This window comes from Camelus ferus, chromosome 12, assembly GCF_009834535.1.
Source record: "Camelus ferus isolate YT-003-E chromosome 12, BCGSAC_Cfer_1.0, whole genome shotgun sequence".
NCBI lineage: Eukaryota > Metazoa > Chordata > Mammalia > Artiodactyla > Camelidae > Camelus > Camelus ferus.
The window spans coordinates 49,543,036-49,567,406 of NC_045707.1; positions in this window are offsets into that span (position 1 = coordinate 49,543,036).

Here is a 24,371-nt window from a genome sequence, read left to right on the forward strand (position 1 = left end):
GTAAAACAGAGAATCAACGTTTCTGTTTGTGTTTGTGAAACTTTTGAATAATTCACACAATAATCAGATAAATCTCAAACTGGCCTGTCCTGACATTTAAGACACAAGACCCATTCAAATAAAGAAAATAGGAAAGATGTCTCTGACTGCCCACAGACAGGTAGGTTGATCCTGGTTTCCTTCAAGCTAGCCTGTGATCAAATGTAGTCTACAGCCCTTACAAAAGTAAAGAATGGAAAGTCTTGTCACACTGGAGATTTAGTTAAACTGGATTCAAATATTTAGGCTATGACTACCCAGGATGAAGTAAAGTTGAAATATAGTTAATTTGACTATTAACTGGCCCCTGGACCTCAGCCATCCCCCACCAACACACACACACCACAAACACACACACACACATGCCCTTCAAATTTCAACATCTCTTTCCTTTGCAGTCCTCTTTGACCCTGTCTCTTGCCCTCAGCTCTGGTTGTATCCTCATCCTCTGTGTTTCCATAGTTCCCTAGTACTTGTTTTTAATTACCTATGTGTTTGTCTGTTACCTTAATAAGACCCATGAGCTGCTTAATGGCGAGAATCTTATTTTATTTCTCCTTATATTCCCAGCACTCAGTATTGATCCTGGTCCATAAGTATTTGATGAATGAATGAAGGAATGAATTACACTAAAAGATTTCCTGTGGTGTCACAAAATGCATGACAAGGTAACTTTCTTAGAACCAAGGAAAGTGTACTTTCTTGCTGTTATCCTGAAACCTGAAGCCTAAAAGTTATCAAGTCTGAGATTCCCAGGACTGCACTCAGAGATTGCATAATGCCTGAGAAGTACCACAGTTGGCTATGTTCAGTGATGACTTGAAAATTAAGAGGAAAATCTTCTATCCAGGACGCTGGCCCCACTTCAGCTGACTGTTTTGCAGATTCTATCACCACTCTAATTCTGCCATAGGAAGGGCTGCTTCCCTGGAACCACTCTGCCTCTCCCATCAAGGAGACAGAGCACGTGTTCTCCTTTCCCACAGCTGTTTCCTTGCCTTGCTCACCATCTTTATTGCTTCCTTGAAACCCTCCACCCATTGGGATTGCTCTCTTACCCACTGCATCCGTTACCTAGCAATATCCAGTGTGCCGCCCTGTACTGTTTGAGGTTATTGAAACTTGGCTTATAGTTTTTCTTTTCCTATAGTCCCCACCTATCATCGTTGGCAACTCTACTACCCACACCAAAAAATTATTTACGCTTCTAATTCCTTGCCCTCCTCCAATCCAGTGTCTTGTACTTAAGCACCAGAGTCTTGATTCTTCAGTTTACTTGCCCGCTCCTGGCTGTTTTCCTCTGTATGAACTGCTGATTTGGAAAGGGGGAGGATGGTTGGAGACAGGAGTTTGGCTTAGGCTAGGGACCTTGAGCAAAAGAACCATGTAACAAAGAGAAATAGATAACTTGGACCAGGAAGAGCAAAAAGATAAGGATGAGTCCAAATTATCAAGTACAATGAAGAAAGGTAAAATTGGTCTGATAGGTAAAAACCTAGAAAAATATTAATATAGAAGTAGTCACAGTGTTTATCACTCTCTTAGCTGCACTCAATTTCCCCTTCTCATCCTCATTTCCACCTTTGGAAACCAGCCTGACTCTGCCAGATCTCTTCCTAGACTTGTGTAATGCAGAGTGAAAGGAAAAGTTTGGAGACTAGAGAAGGAAAAGATTAATTGACCCAGTCAAGAGCTGGGGGAAAGTAATGGGAGGAATATGAATGGGACAGGTCCCGCTGAGGGTGAGAGTAACAGGGGGGAAGAGTGGGATTAGGAAGTAAGAGGCTCTGACAATAAGAGAATTGCAAAGGAAAGGAAAAAGAAAAGAATTCAAAAGTTGGATCCCATTTATACCTTCCAAGAAATACAAAAGGAATTCCTCAATTTGTGTGTGTGTGTGTGTGTGTCTGTCTGTCCGTCTGTGCTTTACTCTGAGCCTGAATCACATAAGTTACAGCTCAACTGAATTACTTTGGAATCCAATGTGGAGGGTCAACATCAGACAGTGGACCAACTGAGTAAGGACATTTAGGATACAAACAATTATATGAATACTACTGACCAGCCCCTGAGTAAGCAGAGAGCTGTGGAGGCACAGGATGAAGATGGTGAGCCTTGAACTAGTCTGCAGAGCGCCAGTCCCTACCCTGGGTCAACCCAACCATCTGTTTCTGTGGGCTTGCTCCCAAGCTACCAAATGCATTTGTAGAAAATTGGCTCTAAAACAAATTTATAATTTTCAAGCTCAGCGGGACTGTCAGTGCTGCTCAGCAATTCTTTTACTCACACATGATTGGCTCCCTTTCCCATCCCCAATAGCAGCTGTGCCCATGCTTCATCATTCTTTTTCAGGGCTCCAACACACTTTCTCCATTCATGCTTGCATTCAACAACCATTTATTGAGCATTTACTGTATTCCAAATGCCCTTCAGGAGCTTGTGGAAGGTAAAACATCATCATCACAAATTCACTGATGCTCCTCCCATCAAAAAGACAGGGTCTGTTTTCTTACCCCATCGAGCTATTTGATTTGCTTTGGTGACTAGCATACAGCAGAAATAATGTTGTACTACTTTCAAATAAGCACTCAAGAGTCACTGCAGTTTGCCCTACCCTCTTTGTGCTCTGAAAAGCCCTAATCTAGTCTCCGTGAGGATGCAAGAGGACAGGGATAGAGACACCCGGGCAACTCAGCCATCACAGCTGAGCCCAGCTACTAGCCAGCCTGCCGACTGAAGGCCACCACTTGAGGAAGCTCCTCTGGTCTTTCTCCATTTCCTCCTGTCTCCACATGAGATCAGCCAATTTTCAGCAGCTCTCATCTCTTTCATGTAATGCCTATGGCAGCTAATAGTAGCCAATGCACACTCTCACTTTGACTCTTCAAAGTCTGGCTCCAACCATGCTTTTCTGTATCAACCTACCCCATTTATCACATTCTTCAATCTTATGAATGGTCCAGGCCTCTGGACTCTTCACCGTTTCCCAGACATGCCATGGATGTTCACACCATGCCCTTGCCTTTGCTCGTCACTGATGATTGACACTCCTGATATATTTTCTAGGTTCTGCTCAAGTGTATTTTTTGTGAAGTTGCCCACAACCTTGTCCTATCCAAAACCTTCCATCAAAATTAGTCTCTTCTTCCTCTGTTGTCCCAGAGAAATGTGTTTTTAATCCTAGTAGCATATAACATGGTTTTATAGTTATAGTTTATATATTTCTTTTTGTTCCAATCTGCATCTTGACCTTCAGTTACTAAAGAATCGCAATTTGGGATTACAGATCTCTGTGTTCCTGGTGTGTAATATAGAACATAGTGGGAGCTTACTTAATATTTATTAAAAAGTAACTATATGCATACAAGCTAACAGTATTCTAGTCAATTGAATGATTCTGTCCACCCATGTCTCACCAATAATCACTGCCAAATTAAGTATGCAACAATCTACTGTGATATTTCACTCAACCAAAATGGCCAAGCCTGCCATGGGGCAGGTGGACTATTTCATGCCAAGAGCACCATTCTGATTTGTTCAGAGCATTAAAAGGGAGAAGTTCTCAACAATACACAGATGGCATAAAAGATCTGATGCACTCTGTCTCCAAAGGGCAAGCACTTCATTTTCTTCTTGCCACCAAGACAAGACTCATTATCTAATTTTGTGTATCTGTCTTAAAGTTATTTATAAATAGAGACCATAACTTTAAAAGGACAATTTTGGTAGCTGTTTAGAACTACCTCATTTAAATGCATGAAATCCTAAAATGTAACGCATTTTCAATGCATGAAATCATTGAAAAATGCAGAGAAGCATAGAAAAATGGATATCTTTAGAAGATCCAGTTCACATTGCTTTGTGTTCCTGCTCATAGCACAAAGCTCCAGAGAAACATATAATCTTACTTTGTGAAGGTTACAGATATGTATATAAAATATTGTATTATGTATCTTTTACTTTCCACTCACATTTACGTTTATGGTATCTCAAATCTTAAGCATTTCACATACACTTTCTGATTGTGTTTTTGTATTTTTTTCTTAGACCTGTAGCTTGTTGAAGCTAGAAAGAACCTAAAAGTCATATAGCCCAATCCCTTCATTTCACTGAAATTCAGAAAGGTCAAATGACTCACTCAAGTTTACAGAATAAGAAAATAGTAATATTAACAAAAAGGTTTCCTGAGTCCACTAAAAATGGAAGTGGTATAGTAAAACTAACATTTACTAAAGGGGTTATAGGATCTTGCAGTTTCACTTTTGGGTCAGATCAATTAAACATTTTTCCATTTTTAGGAAACTGGGGGCCAAATATAATCCTGCCTTTACTAAACTGACATATTCCCACACAGTACATATCTACCGTAATTCTACTAAAGAATCTGTGACTTTAAAAATTCCTTTTCTTAATCAGTCTAACTAGAGGTTTATTTTATATTTCAACACAGTTTGCTTACACACACACACACACACACACACATTTAGTAGCCTAGCTTAACTAGAAGGTACCTCTTTAACTAATGTGCATGCTTAACCTACAGTAATGAAAATCTTACCATGCCTGAATCCCTCAGATGCGTCAGTCACTTTTTCTTGGTGATTTAATCGCTTCCTTCCATTTAATTACTTTGAGGATTAACTGTGGGCAAATGTATTCCAATAATAGGCCAATTTACAAAGAACAGGAAGCCTTCCTCGCAGTCCCAGGGGAAATTTAGCACTTCCGACTGTAACTCTGCATTACAGCTCTCATGTTTCTCTTAGCCCTTAAGCCATATGTATCACCTTACTAGTTTGGGTGTAAAAAAATGTTATGGGATGCACTATTTACATGCTAGCATTTGTACACAATTTCTGGCAAGACTAAAGACGATTTTTCTTAATCTGGGCCATACAGGAAGCTATTTCTTTCTAAATCAAGTCGTAATGCTTAAACAAGCAAACAGTGCAGCCAAGACAAAAATCAATTTGCAAAAAAAAAAGGAAGCTTTTTTCCAAACACTTCAGCAGTCACTGGGGAATGATGCTTTTACAAATCTAATGCTTGAGAGTATTACAGTATTAGGTTAGGTTGATCCTATTTTTCTAGTTGGATTTATTTTATCTGAGAGTCAAGGTGATTAATAGTATTGAATACTACTATCACCAATGTTTTCACTACCAGAAGAAATACTTTCCTCCTGAATAATAAACATAGAAATCAGTCCAGTGACCTTCATTTGATCTGTTGACCACATGTGTCTGGGCATCTTCCAATGGCTAAATTCTCCATGACAGTGGTTCCCAAACTTTGTTGCACATTAGAATCATCTGAAGAGCTTTTAAAAATCCCAATGCCCAGGTCACACCCACCCCAATTAAATCAAAATATCTGGTGGGTGGAAGCCAAGCATCGGTGTTTTTAATGATTCCTTAGACGATTGCAGTAAGCAGCAAAATTTGGGAACCAGTGTTCCGGGACATTTCTGACTCATGTTTCTTTCCACTAGATAAATTCTCAGAATGGAGCATGAGTAGAGAATTTCCTTCTCTGTTCTAACTTCTACTCTTATAAAATCAAGAAATCTTAAAGATGTGTGTGGTTGGAGGTTATGTTTATTAAAACAGAGGGAAATTAATATTTATATCATGAGCCATGAAACAGTTTATATCCTTAGATAACACCTATTTTAGTTTATGAATCTGTTTTAAAGATACAATAAAATATGCAGATGTGTGTACAAAGATGTCTGTATCAGTGTTAATTGGTTTTTTTTAACATTTTTATTGATTTATAATCATTTTACAATGTTGTGTCAAATTCCAGTGTTCAGCACAATTTTTCAGTCATTCATGGACATATACACACTCATTGTTACATTTTTTTTCTCTGTGAGTTATCATAACATTTTGTGTATATTTCCCTGTGCTATACAGTGTAATCTTGTTTATCTATTCTACAATTTTGAAATCCCAGTCTATCCCTTCCCACCCTCCACCCCCCTGGTAACCACAAGTCTGTATTCTCTGTCTGTGAGTCTATTTCTGTCCTGTATTTATGCTTTGTTTTTGTTTGTTTGTTTGTTTTTGTTTTTGTTTTTTAGATTCCACATATGAGCGATCTCATATGGTATTTTTCTTTCTCTTTCTGGCTTACTTCACTTAGAATGACATTCTCCAGGAGCATCCATGTTGCTGCAAATGGCATTATGTTGTCGGTTTTTATGGCTGAGTAGTATTCCATTGTATAAATATACCACCTCTTCTTTATCCAGTCACCTGTTGATGGACATTTAGGCTGTTTCCATGTTTTGGCTATTGTAAATAGTGCTGCTATGAACATTGGGGTGCAGGTGTCATCCTGAAGTAGATTTCCTTCTGGATACAAGCCCAGGAGTGGGATTCCTGGGTCATATGGTAAGTCTATTCCTAGTCTTTTGAGGAATCTCCATACTGTTTTCCATAGTGGCTGCACCAAACTGCATTCCCACCAGCAGTGTAGGAGGGTTCCCCTTTCTCCACAGCCTCTCCAGCATTTGTCATTTGTGGATTTTTGAATGACAGCCATTCTGACTGGTGTGAGGTGATACCTCATTGTAGTTTCGATTTGCATTTCTCTGATAATTAGTGATATTGAGCATTTTTTCATGTGCTTTTTGATTATTTGTATGTCTTCCTTGGAGAATTGCTTGTTTAGGTCTTCTGCCCATTTTTGGATTGGGTTGTTTGTTTTTTTCTTATTGAGTCGTATGAGCTGCTTATATATTCTGGAGATCAAGCCTTTGTTGGTTTCACTTGCAAAAATTTTCTCCCATTCCGTAGGTTTTCTTCTTGTTTTACTTCTGGTTTCCTTTGCTGTGCAGAAGCTTGTAAGTTTCATTAGGTCCCATTTGTTTATTCTTGCTTTTATTTCTTCTAGGAGAAAATTTTTGAAATGTATGTCAGATAATGTTTTGCCTATGCTTTCCTCTAGGAGGTTTATTGTATCTTGTCTTAGTGTTTAAGTCTTTAATCCATTTTGAGTTGATTTTTGTATATGGTATAAGGGAGTGTTCTAGCTTCATTGTTGTACATGCTGCTGTCCAGTTTCCCCAACACCATTTGCTGAAGAGACTGTCTTTATTCCATTGTATATTCTTGCCTCCTTTGTCAAAGATGAGTTGACCAAAAGTTTGTGGGTTCATTTCTGGGCTCTCTATTCTGTTCCATTGGTCTATATGTCTGTCTTGGTACCAATACCATGCTGTCTTGATGACTGTAGCTCTACAGTATTGTCTGAAGTCTGGGAGAGTTATTCCTCCAGCCTCTTTCTTTCTCTTCAGTAATGCTTTGGCAATTCTAGGTCTTTGATGGTTCCATATAAATTTTATTATGATTTGTTCTAGTTCTGTGAAATATGTCCTGGGTAATTGGATAGGGATTGCATTAAATCTGTAGATTGCCTTGGGCAGTGTGACCATTTTAACAATATTGATTCTTCCAATCCAAGAGCATGGAATAGCTTTCCATTTTTTAAAGTCTTCTTTAATTTCCTTCATCAATGGTTTATAGTTTTCTGTGTATAATTCTTTCACCTCCTTGGTTAGATTTATTCCCAGATATTTTATTACTTTGGGTGCTATTTTAAAGGGGATTGTTTCTTTACTTTCTTCTTCTGTTGATTTATCGTTAGTGTAAAGAAATGCAACTGATTTTTGAACGTTAATTTTGTAACCTGCTACCTTGCTGAATTCTTCAATCAGCTCTAGTAGCTTTTGTGTGGACCTTTTAGGGTTTTCTATATATAGTAACATGTCATCATCATATAATGACACTTTTACCTCTTCTTTTCCAATTTGGATCCCTTTTATTTCTTTCTCTTGCCTGACTGCTGTGGCTAGGACTTCCAGGACTATGTTGAATAGGAGTGGTGATAGTGGGCATCCTTGTCTTGTCCCAGATTTTAGTGGGAAGCTTTTGAGTTTTTCACCGTTGAGTACTATGCTGGCTGTAGGTTTGTCATATATAGCTTTTATTATGTTGAGATATGTTCCCTCTATACCCACTTTGGCAAGAGTTTTTATCATAAATGGGTGTTGAATTTTATCAAATGCTTTTTCTGCATCAATTGAGATGATCATGTGGTTTTTGTCCTTTCTCTTGTTGATGTGATGTATTACATTGATTGATTTGTGTATGTTGAACCAGCCTTGTGTCCCTGGGATGAACCCCACTTGGTCATGATGTATAATCTTTTTTATGTGTTGTTGGATTCTATTTGCTAAAATTTTGGTGAGGATTTTGGCGTCTATGTTCATCAGTGATATTGGCCTATAATTCTCTTTTTTTGTAGTGTCTTTGCCTGGTTTTGGTATCAGGGTGATGGTGGCTTCATAGAATGAGTTTGGGAGTATTCCCTCCTTTTCAATCGTCTGGAAGAGTTTGAGAAGGACTGGTATGAGTTCTTCTTTGTATGTTTGGTAGAATTCCCCGGTGAAGCCGTCCAGTCCTGGACTTTTATTTGTAGGGAGGTTTTTAATTGCTATTTCTGTTTCCTTTCTAGTGATCGGATTGTTCAAGTGTTCAGATTCTTCTTGTGTTAATTGTAATTTTATCAGTGTTTTTAATCAGTGTTAATTGTAATTTTAAAATATTTTTAAGTTTTTCTATCAAGATGTCATAGCTTAATGAATTATGAAACAACTATATGAAGAACATTATGTTTTCATTAAATAGGAAAATCTTCTCACTATGTGAAGTATAAAAGTACAATACATATATATATTCATACTTTAAAATGTCCTATATAAATCAGTTATATATACATATATGTGCATATATGTATATATATGTATATGCATATGCATATGTGTATATATAAAATATTGGAAAGTATGTACATGACAAATATGCCTAAACACAAAAAGACAGGTCTGGAAGGTCACATTTTAAATTGGAAACAGTGTTTATTCTGGTCAGTACAGTAGAGCTGGGCAAAGTGAAGTCAGACTTTATTTTTCTATTGCATGTACTTTTTTCTTATTTGTGTTTTTACAGTGTTGCAATGTATATCATTAAAATTTTAAGTAAACAGAATTAAAACAAACTAGAAAAGTAAGCACTCGTACATATGAAGAAAAAGTCTCACCAGGATGTAAATATATCTGGTTTATTGGGCCACGTGTGTATTTTTTTCTTTGTTATATCTTTTTGAGGTTTTTCCATTTTTTTTACTAAGCATCTATATAATTAGAAAAAGTTTAAAATGTTCAACCTAAGAATAGATTATTAGATAAATTGATCCTGAAAATGAGAAGAACTAATTCACATTGCAAAGGCACTCCCACCTTGCTAGACAGACCAAAAATGATATTTCCTAATAATGAGTTCAAAAGCACTTTAGAAAGTACTATTCAGATCTTGCTTACTCCATTATCATATTATCTTTAATCTATTTCAAAGGTGACTTTTGCAGAGCAGCTAACCTGTATGCTTCACAATTTAAAAAAGAGGAGGGAGTTCTAACTCAAACGATATCAGTACATTTCATGTCCTCTAGTTATTCCCACAGATGAAGCTTAAAAGTTCTTTGCGTGGGGAAGATCATAACTAACACAAGTGCCCACTGAAAAGGTAATGTGTAAATCGTACCACAGTTGTTTAACAAGGAAGCTAAATGGAAAGTAATGTGATTTAAGAGGGGTAAATGGAGAACAGCAAACAGGAAGGGGAAATCAGAGAAGATGAGCAAAAAAAAGGGTCTAGAAACTTTAAAACAAATAAAGGAATTCAGTAGGAGCTTATTGGTATAAGTTCTATCAAAGATACTTGATTTTGAAGAGTTTCAACAAGGCTTGGTTTAAGGAGGTCAAAGCCCTTTGGTTTGTTTTGTGAATTTACTTAAAACTTGAAAAGGAAGTGATAAAATTAGCCAAGAAGTCATACCTACCAACCTGTAGCAGAGGTTTGGAAATCCACATAAGTTACTAAGGATGTAGATTAGGTTTGGTGAGAAAATATAAACAAACAAGGTTGGTGGAGAAAAGAATATTATATCAAAAGGCAGATAGACCTTTCAGGGACTAAACTGGCTCCATATGCCATGCTTTTTTTGCTCAACTAGAAATCCCAGGAAAGCTGATCACTGAATCCTATGTTCCCAAGTAATCTTTATTTTTCCTGGTGATCTGAATGCAAATAAAAATAATTAAATAAAGAAGGCACACTCTACTGATATAACAGCTACTGTAGTTAAACAACCCAGAGAATGTTACTGACTTAACACCACAGAAATTATTTCCTTGTTCATGAATAGGTCCGATGCAGGTGTAAGAGAAATGGCCTTCCAGCCAGTGATCTGGGGCCCCAGGTTCCTATCATTTCATAGCCAAACCATCATCTGGGGCCTGAAAATCTTTTACTCCAGTCAATAGATGGTGAAGGAGTAAGTGGAGAAGAAAAAGGCATCACTTGTGTTCACATTCTATTAGCAACAACTGAACATGAGTCTTTACCTAGGTGCAGCTCCCCCCCAGGCAGGCAGGCAGCATCCTAGCAACAATACCTTATTAAAGAAGGAAGCACAAATCTTTGAAGGACAATGAGGCAAGCCATCTGGACCACAAATGCTATTTCAGGTATCAGTGATAGTCTTATCAGAGGTTCACTTCTCAGCGGCCTAGCCTAAATGTAATTCCAGTTGTCCCTGTCTGCACTGACTTACTATTGTTCCATAGGTGGAACATGTATGCAGGCTTTTAGTTCCCAATGGGACTATCAGAGTGGGGACAAACTTCTCTCACATTTTTATAAAATTTCTTCCTACCCAGAGTTCTGAAAGAGTGATGAGTATGCTCAACTATTGTTGACCCTGGATAGATGCTCTTAATTTCCATCCGCACCCAAGTCTGAGAGACGTGGAACACCTTCTGTTTCCTCTCGTTTTTACCCATAGACTCTGAAGTGAGTGGATAGGGTACTTTCATTTTATAAAACAAACAAACAAATAAATAAATATCTCCTAAGTAATAAACCAGCCTAGTTTTGAGGTAGGCAAATATCAACTTTAACTGAGATTCTTCCCATTGTCATTCATGTCTTATTCTTTTCATGTCATCTTTTTTTTTCTGACTCAACACTTGCTTCTTTTAACATTTTGCTCCACTTTCAAACCAATGTCTGTGGATATGGTACGTTTTTTATCTCTTTTGTGACAGACTTGTGTCACCTGGGCAAGTAATTACATGTAACTAGTATTTTGCAGTAAATAATAGATAGTTAACAGATAAGCCATTTACTTAGTTCCCAGAGTTCTGCAGTGGCAACTATATATTGCATTGTGAAATTATTATCCTATTAATGGTGACTCACATTCCCTGTATTTTAATAAAGATAACACCTGTATTTAAGATTCTCCTTAACTATAATAATCTCACCAGTCATTTCATACTTGGTAAAATAGGCCTTTTAGCTGTTCCTTCCCTTCACAAGTCCTGCCCGTAAGTCAGATGTTACCTGTCACAAATTCCCAATGAACATGGAACATGTCCCCCGGGGATTGCTGCTGGGCAAGAGAGTAGAAATGGATCCGGGCAGATCCATTACTGCGACTGTAAAAGCACATGCCCTCCTGAGGGTGAGTCACATATTAAGACCAGTCTATTTTTGTGTCCTTACTTTTATAGCCCAGATGAATCTGGTGTAACTCTATTATAATAATGTGAGCCCTGTTGTCTAAGTGCATTATCATACACTGTTAAGATAGAAATCCTTTGGTCGCATGGAAAATATCTAAAAATATTGTCTTTGAATGGTAACCAAAAACAATATAAAATAGTTTTCTATTTTTGTAAGACACCCAACTGTTTTCTATTATGATACGCCATTCTGTACTAGTGGCTGAGAAAATACAATACCTAGATGTTTCTTTGAACTACGTTGCCTTATGTCTTCTTGCCAGAGCTGTGAACGTTTCTCAATCGTCTTTGAGAGACAGTAGGAGAAAGAATCTGTGATCTGTGCAGGTACTCTTAAGTGGCACAACCAAAGCTCTGGTAGTGCTTTATTTATTACAGAACTCAGTAACAGATCTGTTATGTCTATTAATATAGCCCTGTCCAAAACCATGTTATGGTCATCATTTACTAAAATATTCTTTAAAAGTCACCCCTCTCAACAAATACGCAGTAATCACCTCTGATGTGTAAACCACTGGATTAGGTAACTGTGTGGCAATAGGATATGGAGAGGACTCCTACAAAGAAAATAAAAGCTCCACTATTTTGGCAACCTGAATTTTAGGGTTACCTGCGAATGTGTATATAAACCTTGTCCTACCTGTTAAAATAACTGCAGCAGCAAGAAATCTTGATTCTTCAAGTCCAAAGTCCATTTCTCTATCTATTGCCTCATCACTGGCCACCAATCCTGGTGTCCTTGATTGATTGATTGCATAGCTGCAGTGTTTGGGGTTGAAATTACTTCTAATTTGAATGATTTAAGTGAGACATTACAGTGTTAGGAAACTTTTCTTATTTTATTCTCAAATCATATAAAACTTTGTATAATCTTGTTCAAGCTGTTCTAGGTATTCCTTCTTTTCTGTGGTTTTTCCCAATTCAGAATGTATATTCCATGAAGAGTTTTATCTGGCTAACTTGTTTTAGTATAGAAATACCATCATCTTTTCTGACCTATTTATACAGACTGCAGTGAGCCTGTAATAAGTCTCTATTCTAATCAGCAGTAGAGTATTACCTGCTCATATTAATACTAATAAACATTTTTCTAAATATAAAATCAGTTCTATTATTATACAGTTAGAGCTATCACTTGATAGATTAATTTGCTGGGTAGAACATTTCCAGGGACTGCTGTTTATTGCTGATAAATATAGCTTGCTTATTTAAGCTCTTTACCTTTTTCTAACCCTGCTGAGAGATCTTCTGAAGCAAGAAGCTTTAGAATGACATAGGCAGGTAATGTGCTGAAAGCATTGGACAACCTCTTATTGGAGGCACCATGATCAGATAATAAAGCAAGCACTGTAACTCAAGGTCAAATGATCCTTAATCTAAAAACAATCTCTAAATGACATAAGAAGGGATTTAACCTTAATATCCACTGCATTTGAGGCCCTATTTTATCTCCCTGTAGAGTAAAGTCAATAATATGAGAATCATAAACCGAGCAGGATTGCAAATCCTCTTATGCTACCTGCTAGAAATTTCACTAATGCAAAGAAACTAGAAAATAGTTCATAAGATAATTGTTCAATATAAACATTGGTCAGAGAACGTTATTTGATGGGAATTTTTTTCTCTGTTGCTTCCTGAATTCATTATTTGACATTCTAGGAAACCATTCTGATGGAAAAAGTCAAAGATACGCAAAAATAAAATTAAGCTTATTAATCATTTTGTAATTAGAAAACTTGAACATTTTTATTCAAAGAGAAGCTTCCTAACTCTACCCTATACCTTGATTACTCAATCTAAAACAGAAATTCAACAATTCATATTTCTGTATGAGTTTTATACATCAGAATACTTTATAGTTATACTTATTCCTACAACTAAGGGGGCAAAGCAGTCATTTGGAAAATTTAAGAAAGAAATGGAATTTTAATTTCAATTTGTTAGAGAAAACATTTGTAGAGTGCTTTTCAAATTTTGATATGCCCACAAATCACCTGGAAATTTTGTTAAAATGCAGGTTCTGATTCAGCAGATTTAGGTTGGGGCCTGAGATTCTGCATGTCTAATAAGCAGCTAGGAGATGCCATTTCTGCTGGTCCAAGGCTCATGCTTTGAGTGGTAAGATCAGAGAATTCTGTGTTATTCCTGCACAGTATTGAAAGAGAGGGTGAAGATAGGGGAGGTGTGAAAATGGATTTTCTGGGTTTTCTCATTCTTTACTTTTATTTCTATACATCTAGTATATGTCTAACAGTTTTTTAAAAAAGCAACCAGGGGATAAATTCAGAGTTTGGGATTAGCAGATACAAGCTACTATATATAAAATAGATAAACAACAAGGTCCTACTCTATAGCACAGGGAACTATATTCAACACCTTATAATAACTATGATGAAAAAGAATATAGATATACATGAATAACTGAACCACTTTGCTGTACACCAGAAACTTACACAACATTGTAAATCAGCTATACTTCAATTAAAAAAATAGCAACCAGGGAGTACTTGGGTTATCCTTTTGAAAATGGAAAATTCAATGCAAATGCAAAATGAGCACTACTTTGACTTATACTGAACTTTGCATCAACATCTAATGCACCTCTTATTAATTCATGGACTACTAATTTAATATTCCCACTGTAGTCAGTCAACAAGTAAACTGTGCTCAGACTGTTGAGGAAATACAAATTTAAACATAACCAATCAAAATACTCAGTTAGGTTTCATTGAATAATTTATAAACAATAGCATTAAAAGCTTCTTTTTAATTGGAAATTCACTGAAAGTAACATTTTTCTTTGTTGAGCTTAGAAATTAATATATTTACTTAAATTGCTGACTCAACCCTTGGACAGATTCCTTCACTGAGGAGTTCAAACTATGTTAAATCTTTTAATAAAACTCTGGGGGAAATTCCATTGCCATACAATGAAATTCCATTACGTATGACTTATTTTTGGCTTTCCAGTTGATAATAAAACAAATCAAATAGCATTTCCCTTCATTTTTTCCCTGAGGTTTGTTACTGTACTACTGTTTATGTATTCTTCAAGGAGAGTGTTTCAACTTAAAAATATTTTTAATTTTGTTCTTCAAGGAGTACTAAAATATGTAAATCTTGTTATTGTAATGATGTCATAGCGTGTTAAAAATTATGTTTTAGCAATTATATCCCACTTAATGGTTTCCATAAATATTCTGCCATTTATAGTGCTAAAATGCCAAGAAATAACTTTACGGCTGAAAAGATCCATTTTCTCAAAGTCCTGCACATAGTTAGCATCTAATAAATATTTATGTATGAGCTATAGCCTGATCTTTTGATGGTTGATGCTGTGGGTCTGGACTATCAATTTTAAAGGAAGAAGCAATATATATTTAAAAAATGGGGTACTTCATTCATACCAAGTACCTATCAGAGAAGGCCCTTAATAAATGTTTGATGATCATTGTAGTGATTACAAATTAACATTTGTAGGAAGTTTTACAGTTAACAAAATAATTTCTCTCACAGAACCCAGTTAAATAGGTGAGAAACACACAGAGATACATGGCTCAGATCCTTCTTCAAGGAGTGAATTTTTTGCCCTCACTGCTGAGAGTGCTGTCAGCAGCCCCTGCAGGAATCACATCAGTGACACTCTTTGAAAAATGGCCCACAATCTAATGACACATGGAGGCAGGGGTATTTCTATAGATTAAATGTCTGTATCCCCTAAAATTCCTATGATGAGACCTAACCCCCAATGTGGTCAGATTTGGTAGGGGGACCTTTAGGAGGTACTTAGGTCGTGAAGTGGGAGCCCTCATTAATGAGATTAGTACCCTCATAAAAGAGACCCCATAGAACTCCCTAGCCCCTTCTGCCACATGAGAACACAGCAAGAAGACAGCTGTCTTTGAACCAGGGAATGAGCCCTTACCACACACGGAATCAACTGGCACTAAATCTTGGACTTCCCAGCCTCCCAAACTGTAAGAAATATATCTTTGTTTATTAAAGCCACTAAGTCTATGGCATTATTGTTATAGCAGCCCAAACTAAGACACATATAAAGGTCCAGGCACTCCAGATCAATGCAGAACAACCCCAAGCTTGATCTTGCCCTCTATGTAATTCTGGTTTATATCCCTTGTTTTCATAGGAGTTGATCCCAAGAGTCAACCCAAGATAAGGAAACAAAGGCTCAAAGATGGGAGTGACTCACCCAGACTTAGGCAGCTTGGCTGAGTCGTGAGCTGAGTCCTCCTCATTGCAAATCCTAGTTCCTCTACCATAGGACTTTCCTCTCTATGGCCGGTCAGATCCCTGAAATGGATTTCATCTACATTTCAAGAGAAGCATTCGACTAAAACACTTTAAGATCCCTTTAATTATTTTCCAAATGTTTGGTGCGAGGTATTCCTCTTCTCCACCTTCACTGCAAGAAGTACAATGGAAACTGGCACACACCTAGCATGGACGGTCCTCAGGCAGTCTGTTCTACAACCCTTCCATCAAGTTCAGAATGCCCTTGGCCCCAGGACTCTTGTCTGCAAGGAGAGGGCAGATATTGAGATGGGACAAGGCCAAAGGCAGGCATAAACCAAAGTAAAGCCAGGATTCACAAAAAAAGGGCAGAGGTGGAGTAAGAGCAAGGGAACTGTCTGGGACTGGAGTAAAGGGAAGGGCAGGGCAAAGGCAGGAGAAATGACAGAGACAGAGGCCCTTATTCTGGGTTCCCACAGCTGCTCTATCTGTGAGCCCTCAGACCTAGCAGATACTGGTCATACTTCAAAGAAGATCTGCCTTTATTACTGATGAGCCGGTTTTTACTTCTCCAGTTATCCTGCTTTGGTCCTTGGGGATGAGAGAGTCCTTAGCATCTCCACATGGAGCACATTCTATGGCTCTGAATAGCTGTGAGTGTGTTACAGTGTTTCAAGTCAAACCAAACACCAGCCACAACTCAGACATGCTGTGGGTCTCCAGTACAAGCATAATTATCAAAGAAGGAATTTTGCAAACCCAATCTATGGGTTCATTTGTTTCAAGTATTTGATAGTACATATTCCCAAAAGGACAAGGGAAAAAATGAGAATTCTTTTGCATTTGTTGTAATAAGATATGATCAGTTTTTCTAAAGAAAAGAATGTGTTCATTAAGGTATTTGTCAGTCTGATCTAGAGGTTTTTAAGTTGAAAAAAAATGGAATAAGAAAAAAAAAAAAGGAGGGGGAAGTCCAGGGTAAAACTCTTAAGTATAAAGGCAGTGTTGAATGTACCCAGTAATTGACAGGAGAAAATAATTCAGGAGTCAGTTGGACACAGCACTTAGGTTCCTAGTTAATACCAATCTACCAAACGTATAATGTGATGTTCATTCAAGAAAACCAATACCCCCCAAAGACATTATTGCATCTAGGTAAAATAAGATTCACAAGTGGCAACTCTTATGGAAAGCACCTCATTGTGCAAAGGGAGTATCACTCTGTGTCAGGAAGATATATATACCTTTGTGAAAATCCCAAAAATCAGGGATAGCAGGATGATAAATAACATCTGGGTAGAGATAAAAAGGAAAGAATATCAAAATGATATTACTGTTGGAGGAGATTGGGTAGGGGTGATGGTTGGTAAAACTGTCACTCCAGGCAGAAGGAAAGAATAGACGACCATTTCCCGACATTGATCACAAATCTGGCACAGATACAGAGGCGAGATACAGAAGTGATGAGGGATTGTGCTTATCTAGACATCTCCAGGAAGTCGGTCAGCTAAAAGCATAGCAGTGGATACATCTCACTGACAGCTTCATCTTTAAGAAGGCAGAAAAGGTAATGAAGGGAATTTCTGCTTAGGACCGAATTCTGACAAGTAGAGAAAGTACTGGTTGGCAAAGTGAAGATGTTAGAATCTTTGAGGAAGAGGAAAAACCGGAAACAGCATCCTATGGTCCGTAATAGCAAAAGCTCTGAACCTTGAGCAAAGCTAGACATTTAACCTAAATGAAAAGAAGACAGATTTCCAAATGTTCAGGAAAAAAGATAGGCATGATCTCATGGCCAGAGAATGGGCACACGAAGGAGGACTCCTTGCTTCTAAACAGCTGTAATAATCTAATCATGAAGGTAAGGGAGAGGTAGCTAAGGAAACAGCTAAACCAGCTCTCAGATAAACAGAAACATTTTAAATATGTCATTTACAAAGAATGGAAGGACCAAGGTGTAAGTACAAACAAATGAAAACTAATACCAAGGGAATAAATACCAGAGCTTGTGAAAATTGCCAGAGAAGGTGAAAATAGGTTTTCTATAAGTATGAAAGGAGCAACAGGCAGATCTGGGGACAGTACTGTAAAGTGTGCAGAAAAGAGTCAGAAAGCAAAACTTTTCAGGTCCTTTTTCTGTTATAGAAGACCTCTGTTTCTTTGTACCACATCCCATGAGGTTGCAATGTGTCTGTTGGGCACAGTGCCCAGCCTGCCGTGACCATGGCCATGAACACATGCTCAAACAAGGCCAGTTAGGTACTCCCTATGAGATTTGACACATGGATACAGAGAAGGTGTTTCTCTTCCTTTTGGATTTGAACCAAACCCAAGAGCTATCTTCCCTACTATGCGGAGAGCCTATCCACAAAAGAATCAGAGCTCAAATATGGCAAGAAATCTAGGCTTCTGATGACATCCTCTGAATCCCTGAATCCAGCCATGATTGAAGCAGTCCTTACCCCTGAATCCCCCAGGTATGTGAGCTAAGGTATTCCTTTTTATCATGAGAGTTTAAATTGGACTTCTTGTATTGTAATCAAGAGAAGCCTGACTAATACATTGGTTGAGAAGGTTAACTGTCAGATTAAAAAGGAGAAAGCAAATATTAGGAAGAGGAAATTAAAGCCCAAGTAAGGGAAAGAGGTTGAAAATGCACCTTTCAAAGGACTTTGGTTCCATTCCATAAAACCTAAAAGAAGGCTCAGATGACATCAGTGTACTGTAAATAGTCATCTTTGAAGAACTATGGGAATAGAAGTCTTGCTGGCAGGTGGGAAAGGGCAAATAAATGTTTCCATTTTCAAAAAGGCGGAAGAAGTTAAATTCTTTAAACTACATGCCAAAGAGATTAGATAGATCCTTAGCAAAATGTTTGAGTATAAAAGGTGGATAAATACTTAGGAAGCAAAGAGGTAATCATTTGGGACCCATACAGGCTCGTGAAGTTCAGTTCCTGCGGGGATTGTATCATTTCCTTTTTGAACTCCATATCCCAGAGATGTTGAAGGGATTATTCATTATGCCAGGTACTGTGCGAGGCACTCCTCTGACATAGTGGTGTATTATGTGTGATGGTTGTAGTCATAATGGGTGTGTCTTCTTAAGTATAATAAAATCTACTGTGTATTGATGATGTAATATGTTCCAGAATACACATACATATACATGCATGCATTCACTGCACACTACATATGCATGTATACACACTTGCGTACACACATAACATGCACAGGCATGCATACATGTCCATATAAACACACACACACATACATGCATACACATAAATACATGCATGTGCCTGTATGCACAATATGCAGACATACACACGTGCACATAAACATGTCATACATCTGCATACAGCACATGCACATTTACACACAAAACACATTTACACATATAAATACATACACACAACATACACATGCATATACACATACACGCACTTGTATATACACAGATTCACATACACCAGAATAAAACTCTAATGTGGGCAATAAAGATCCCTATGATACAGAGAAAACTGAAGTGAGGCAGTTTGTCCAAGGTCACCACTAGTAACAGCAAAACATGGATTTGAACCTAAAATTTTCTGATTTTTAAACTAATATTCTGTTAAAAATGGTCTCTACATACACCATTACACATACACACATGCACACAAAAGCTAACTTAAAGAGGGATGGCAAGATAAGGAAAGATCTGAAGCATCTTTGACCTCTTCAAGTTTCAAAAATTTGAACAATACAGAGAGCATTACAATCAAATCTGAAATAATTCAGAAATATATATATATATATATACACACACATATATATGAAAAATATGTCACTGACAGAATTGGAACCTCTGCTGAAAATAAAAAGAAGAAACATATTAGAGACAAAATGAATTCTCAGACATTGGCTGCATGACAACACAGGCACCTTAAGGGGAATTTTACTTGACTGTGAGCTCAAGGAATTAAAAGCCAGTTGCTGCTTAGAGAATGAACTAATCCCTGGACTACATTAACAGCAGTTACAGTCCAGGAGGAGGGAGGAAGTTACCGTTTTTAACCCTATGCAGACTAAATCAACACACTGACACAGGCCCAGAGGAGACTGACCATGGTTATGAAGAATCCAGTTGTGTCAGAGGTAGATTAGAGAAAGATGACCACTGTGTTAGATGAGAGAAGACTTAGACCAGGGATGTGTGAGAATTCATTACCTATTCTTTCTGTCACCCAGATTGCTTAAAAGGCAAAATGGGAGTTAATGTGAAGAAGTTTCTGTGAGTCAGATTTCAACATAAAATAAATGTAAGAGCTCCTGTGAAGGCAGAGATTAAATGCAGTGCCATGGAAAGCAGTGATCAAACATGTTAGTAACATGGTGCTTTCCTGACATAAAGGAAGTCAGAGTACCATGGAAGATATCTTTTTGCTCCTGGAGAGAATGACTTAAGTGGTCTTCCATGTGTAAATGTAGGTAGGGTGGGAATCCATTGCCCAATTGCCCTAACAGTCCCCCCAACAAAACCCACTGAACAATCCCTGTGGAAGGGAACTGATCTACTAGTACAAGAAGCCCAAGTTCCTCTGGGAAAGAAGGAACTCAGATCCTGACCTGTGTGGCCTAAGATTTGAATTTAGGAAAACCTGTAAGTGAGGACTGAAGTGGCTTTGACCCCAGAAGGAGAATTCATCAGAGCAGAAGAGAACAACTTACTGCATTAAGCTCAGCACACAGGATGTCTGTGGGGAAGAGCTGATTGTGGCACGATGTGTGGCCGAGGCTGAAAGCTGCTTGGGCTGCAGTTTCCCGGAGGTTCTGTTTAAAGATTCATTCATGAACACACACGCAAACACCTTGGTGCCAAGCATGGCATACCAATTTGATGTGTGCAGGGACGTGAGCCAACAAAAAGATAACTAAGATGAAGTGAGCATCAGTTCACCTGTGTGCGGGAATCTTCAGCAGGACACTGTGTGGCAGAGAGAAGGCAGCGAGAGCAGAAGGAAACGATCCTCCTCTCCATTCTTCATCATCCGTACCTTCAGAGGCGCAAATGACTGTCTTGCCTTCTCTCACTGTCCAGTCTCCAAGATTCTTGGACCATTGGAATGGGGTGTTGATCAACCGAAAGACACTGCACTTTAAGGATAGGTGGGTGCTTGTCTGTCCAGCGTTAGAGGAGGCTTCCCTCTATAACCAGTATGAACTTTGATTCTTCTAGTTACTAAGAAATGGAAATTATTAAGTCTAAAGAAACAGAAATCCATTAAGCACTTTTACACACATGTGTTTTTTATTAATGCAATGCCCAATCACATTTACTATTACCCATACTGCTTTGAGACCAGGACTGAAATTGGAAAACTTCAAGTATTCTAGCAGTCCTGAGTCTCAAGCCTGTACGTCTTGTTTTTGGAGGGCAGATGAACAAGAGAGGGTGTCTGCAGCTGAATTAGTTTCCCATTGCTGGTGTAACAAATTACCACAAACTTGGTGGCTTAAAATAAAAATGTATTGTCTTAGAATTCTGGAAGTCAGAAGTCTGAAATGGGTCTGAGGAGGATAAAATCAGTGTCGGCAGAGCTGCATTCCTTCTGGAGGCTCTAGGAGAGAATTCATTTCTTTGACTTTTCCAGCTTTTATAGGCTGCCCACTTTCCTTGGCTTGTGGCCACCTTCAAACAATCTCATCACTCCAACCTCTGATTCCAATGTCACATTTTTCTCCCCCTCTTCTGTCTCCTTCTCTCCCTTGTAAAGGCCCTTCTGATTATATTGGTTCCAACAGGGTAATTCAAGGTAATCTCCCCATTTCAAGATATTTAACTTAATCACATCTGAAAAATATTTTCTTCCATATAACATAGTCACAGCGTCCAGGGAGTAGAACATAGACGCCATGAGTGCACCTCCACAGTGGTCTGTGGCTCAACCCTGGCAGGAATTCTGAGCTGTCACTAGAACAGCTGGAAGGAATATCCTGTTCCCTCTTCCCTTCTTTTTTAACCTCTGTCAAACCTGAGAGGATGGAGGTTTTAGCTTATTGATGAACTACCCACAAAGCTTAATCCATTAGACCTTGCAAAAGAGAGAGTTTCAGGGAAATCCTTAAACAAAGACACAGATCTTTCAACTGCATGAAGGCAAGTGGTACAGAAAACCAGTAAGATTGCTTAAAAATTGTTTCTCTCCCTCGGATGGTTGTACAAACATCCCATAAGAAGAGTACGATAATCTTTGGCTTACCTGATTTGGCGACCAGTTTTAATTTTAGTATTTTCTGTTCCCCTCAAATTAAAATCATTATTTGGCAAAGCATCAGGGATTCAGGCCCTCACTGGAGATTATCCCCCAAATCTCCCTTACCAGTGGTCAAGAAGTCAATTGGGGAAATAAAGAGGAAGTGGCCTCACTTGAAACCTAACTTGGTGAAACGAGTCACAAAAGCTACATAAAGAAAAACTTTCAGTTTAGTATGGTGTCTAAGAACATCTGCCTCTCTGACATGTTTGTCATTTCTGTTTCTGCCAACTTCAGGCAGTAGCCAATTCCATATTTTTTCACTTTATGATGATGCAAAAAGATTAGCCAATCATGCCTATTCCTTTCTATGGCCCAACTGACCCATAAGAAATTGTAGTTACCATATCCCATACTCAGACCAACCCAAGCCTGGAAGTTGTAGGACATTTTACCTGCAGGCACAGAAACTATAGAACATGTAAGGTTTTTACACTGTGGTCACCAGTATGTGAAAAAAAACAAACAAATATCCTACATGTTCCTCTCGCAGTGTAGGCCAGTCCTTAACCCCTTGTCTAAGAGGCAACCTGGGTAACTCAGTATCAGAAGTCACAGAACATGCCTAGCAAGGTCAAAATAGACACTTGGAAATGCTCTGCCTGCAAATAAAGTATGGTGTTCTTATTACCATACTATCTACAAATAGAATGCAGTGTTTTTATTATTACTATCTTTTGCTAATGAAACTAATCTATTTCTTCTTGTTTTAGCAGCAGAAAGTTGAGGTTTCTACCTCTTTTTTAATTGAAGTAGTCAGTTACAGTGTATCCATTTCTGGTGTACAGCACAATGTCCCAGTCATGCATATGCATACATATATTCGTTTTCATATTCAGTTGTTAACTTTTGATTTTAGCAGTCATAAAATGAGGAAGTCATTGCATATGTCCCAAGAGAAAAAGAGTAAATCTGTTAAATAGAGACATATCAAATTGCCATAGATGAAACTGATCATGAAGCAATGACTTCTAGGACCTTCTGTAATACTTTTCTAACTTGTATGAGTTATAAATGGAGGGATATATAAGACTGCATGATGTCAGTGTAGTTTTTTTTTTTCTCCAGCAGATACACTGAACAGTTAACTTGAGTTTATTTTTATTTAAGAATAATTTATGGATGTACAAGAAGAAGGGTAGAATGCCAAAGTTAAAATTAAACCCTGCAACCTCCATTTTCAATTTTACCAAATTTATTCGTCCTGTAGCATTGCTATGATCGGACTTATCTACACTCCCTCCTGGAGTATATGCAACCATATCCAGACCACACACTATCTGATATATATATTACTACCATAGTTTCATTAAGTCTCAGTTTCTCAATTGATAAAATGGGGAAATAATACTTTTTTAGAATACTTTTAGATGTCTCCAGACATTGTCAAATGTTTTTTCGGGAGGCAAAATCACCCAAGGATAAGAACCATTGATTTAAGCAAATTGCTAGTTGTGACTTTAAAAAAAAAAAAAAAAAAAGCCCATATTGCTCAAAAGTTTCTTGTGCCACCTTCTAACTTACAAAATATTCTGACATCTTTCTTGAATAGATTACAGGAGTTTTATTATCAGCTTTTTTTTTTTGATAAAGCCTCAGGGAAAGAAAACTCTAACAGTACTAAATATTTCACTTTTTACTTTATAAAAAACAATGGTAAATACCACAGCAATTTTGCCTTTTTACCATCTCCCCAAATTCACAAATCACACACACAAAATCCAACCTAAAATTTTTTTAAGTTGAGTTCTTTAAATATTATGACAATTTAGTTTTATTCTTTGTCTCATTCCAAAAAGAATGTAATGCAATGTTAGCTTTTTAAAAGTACTTATTAATTACTCTCCAAAACTTAACTTAAAGAAAAAATAATTTATAAAACTATTTGTCATTTTTAGGTCTTGGGTATTTAACTTTGAATAGAAAACAACATTGGTGTATAAGATGGTGTTGCATATCTTGCTTTTGAATAATTGTCAGCCACAGTGAATTAATTTGCAGTGTCTCTATCTAGAAGTAAATTGCTATTCCTATGAGACTACTTCTCATACACAATCAATGAGTCTCTTTGTCCATCTGGTGTACTAGCTTAATTAAATATTCAGTGCTTCATTGTTTGTAAAATAA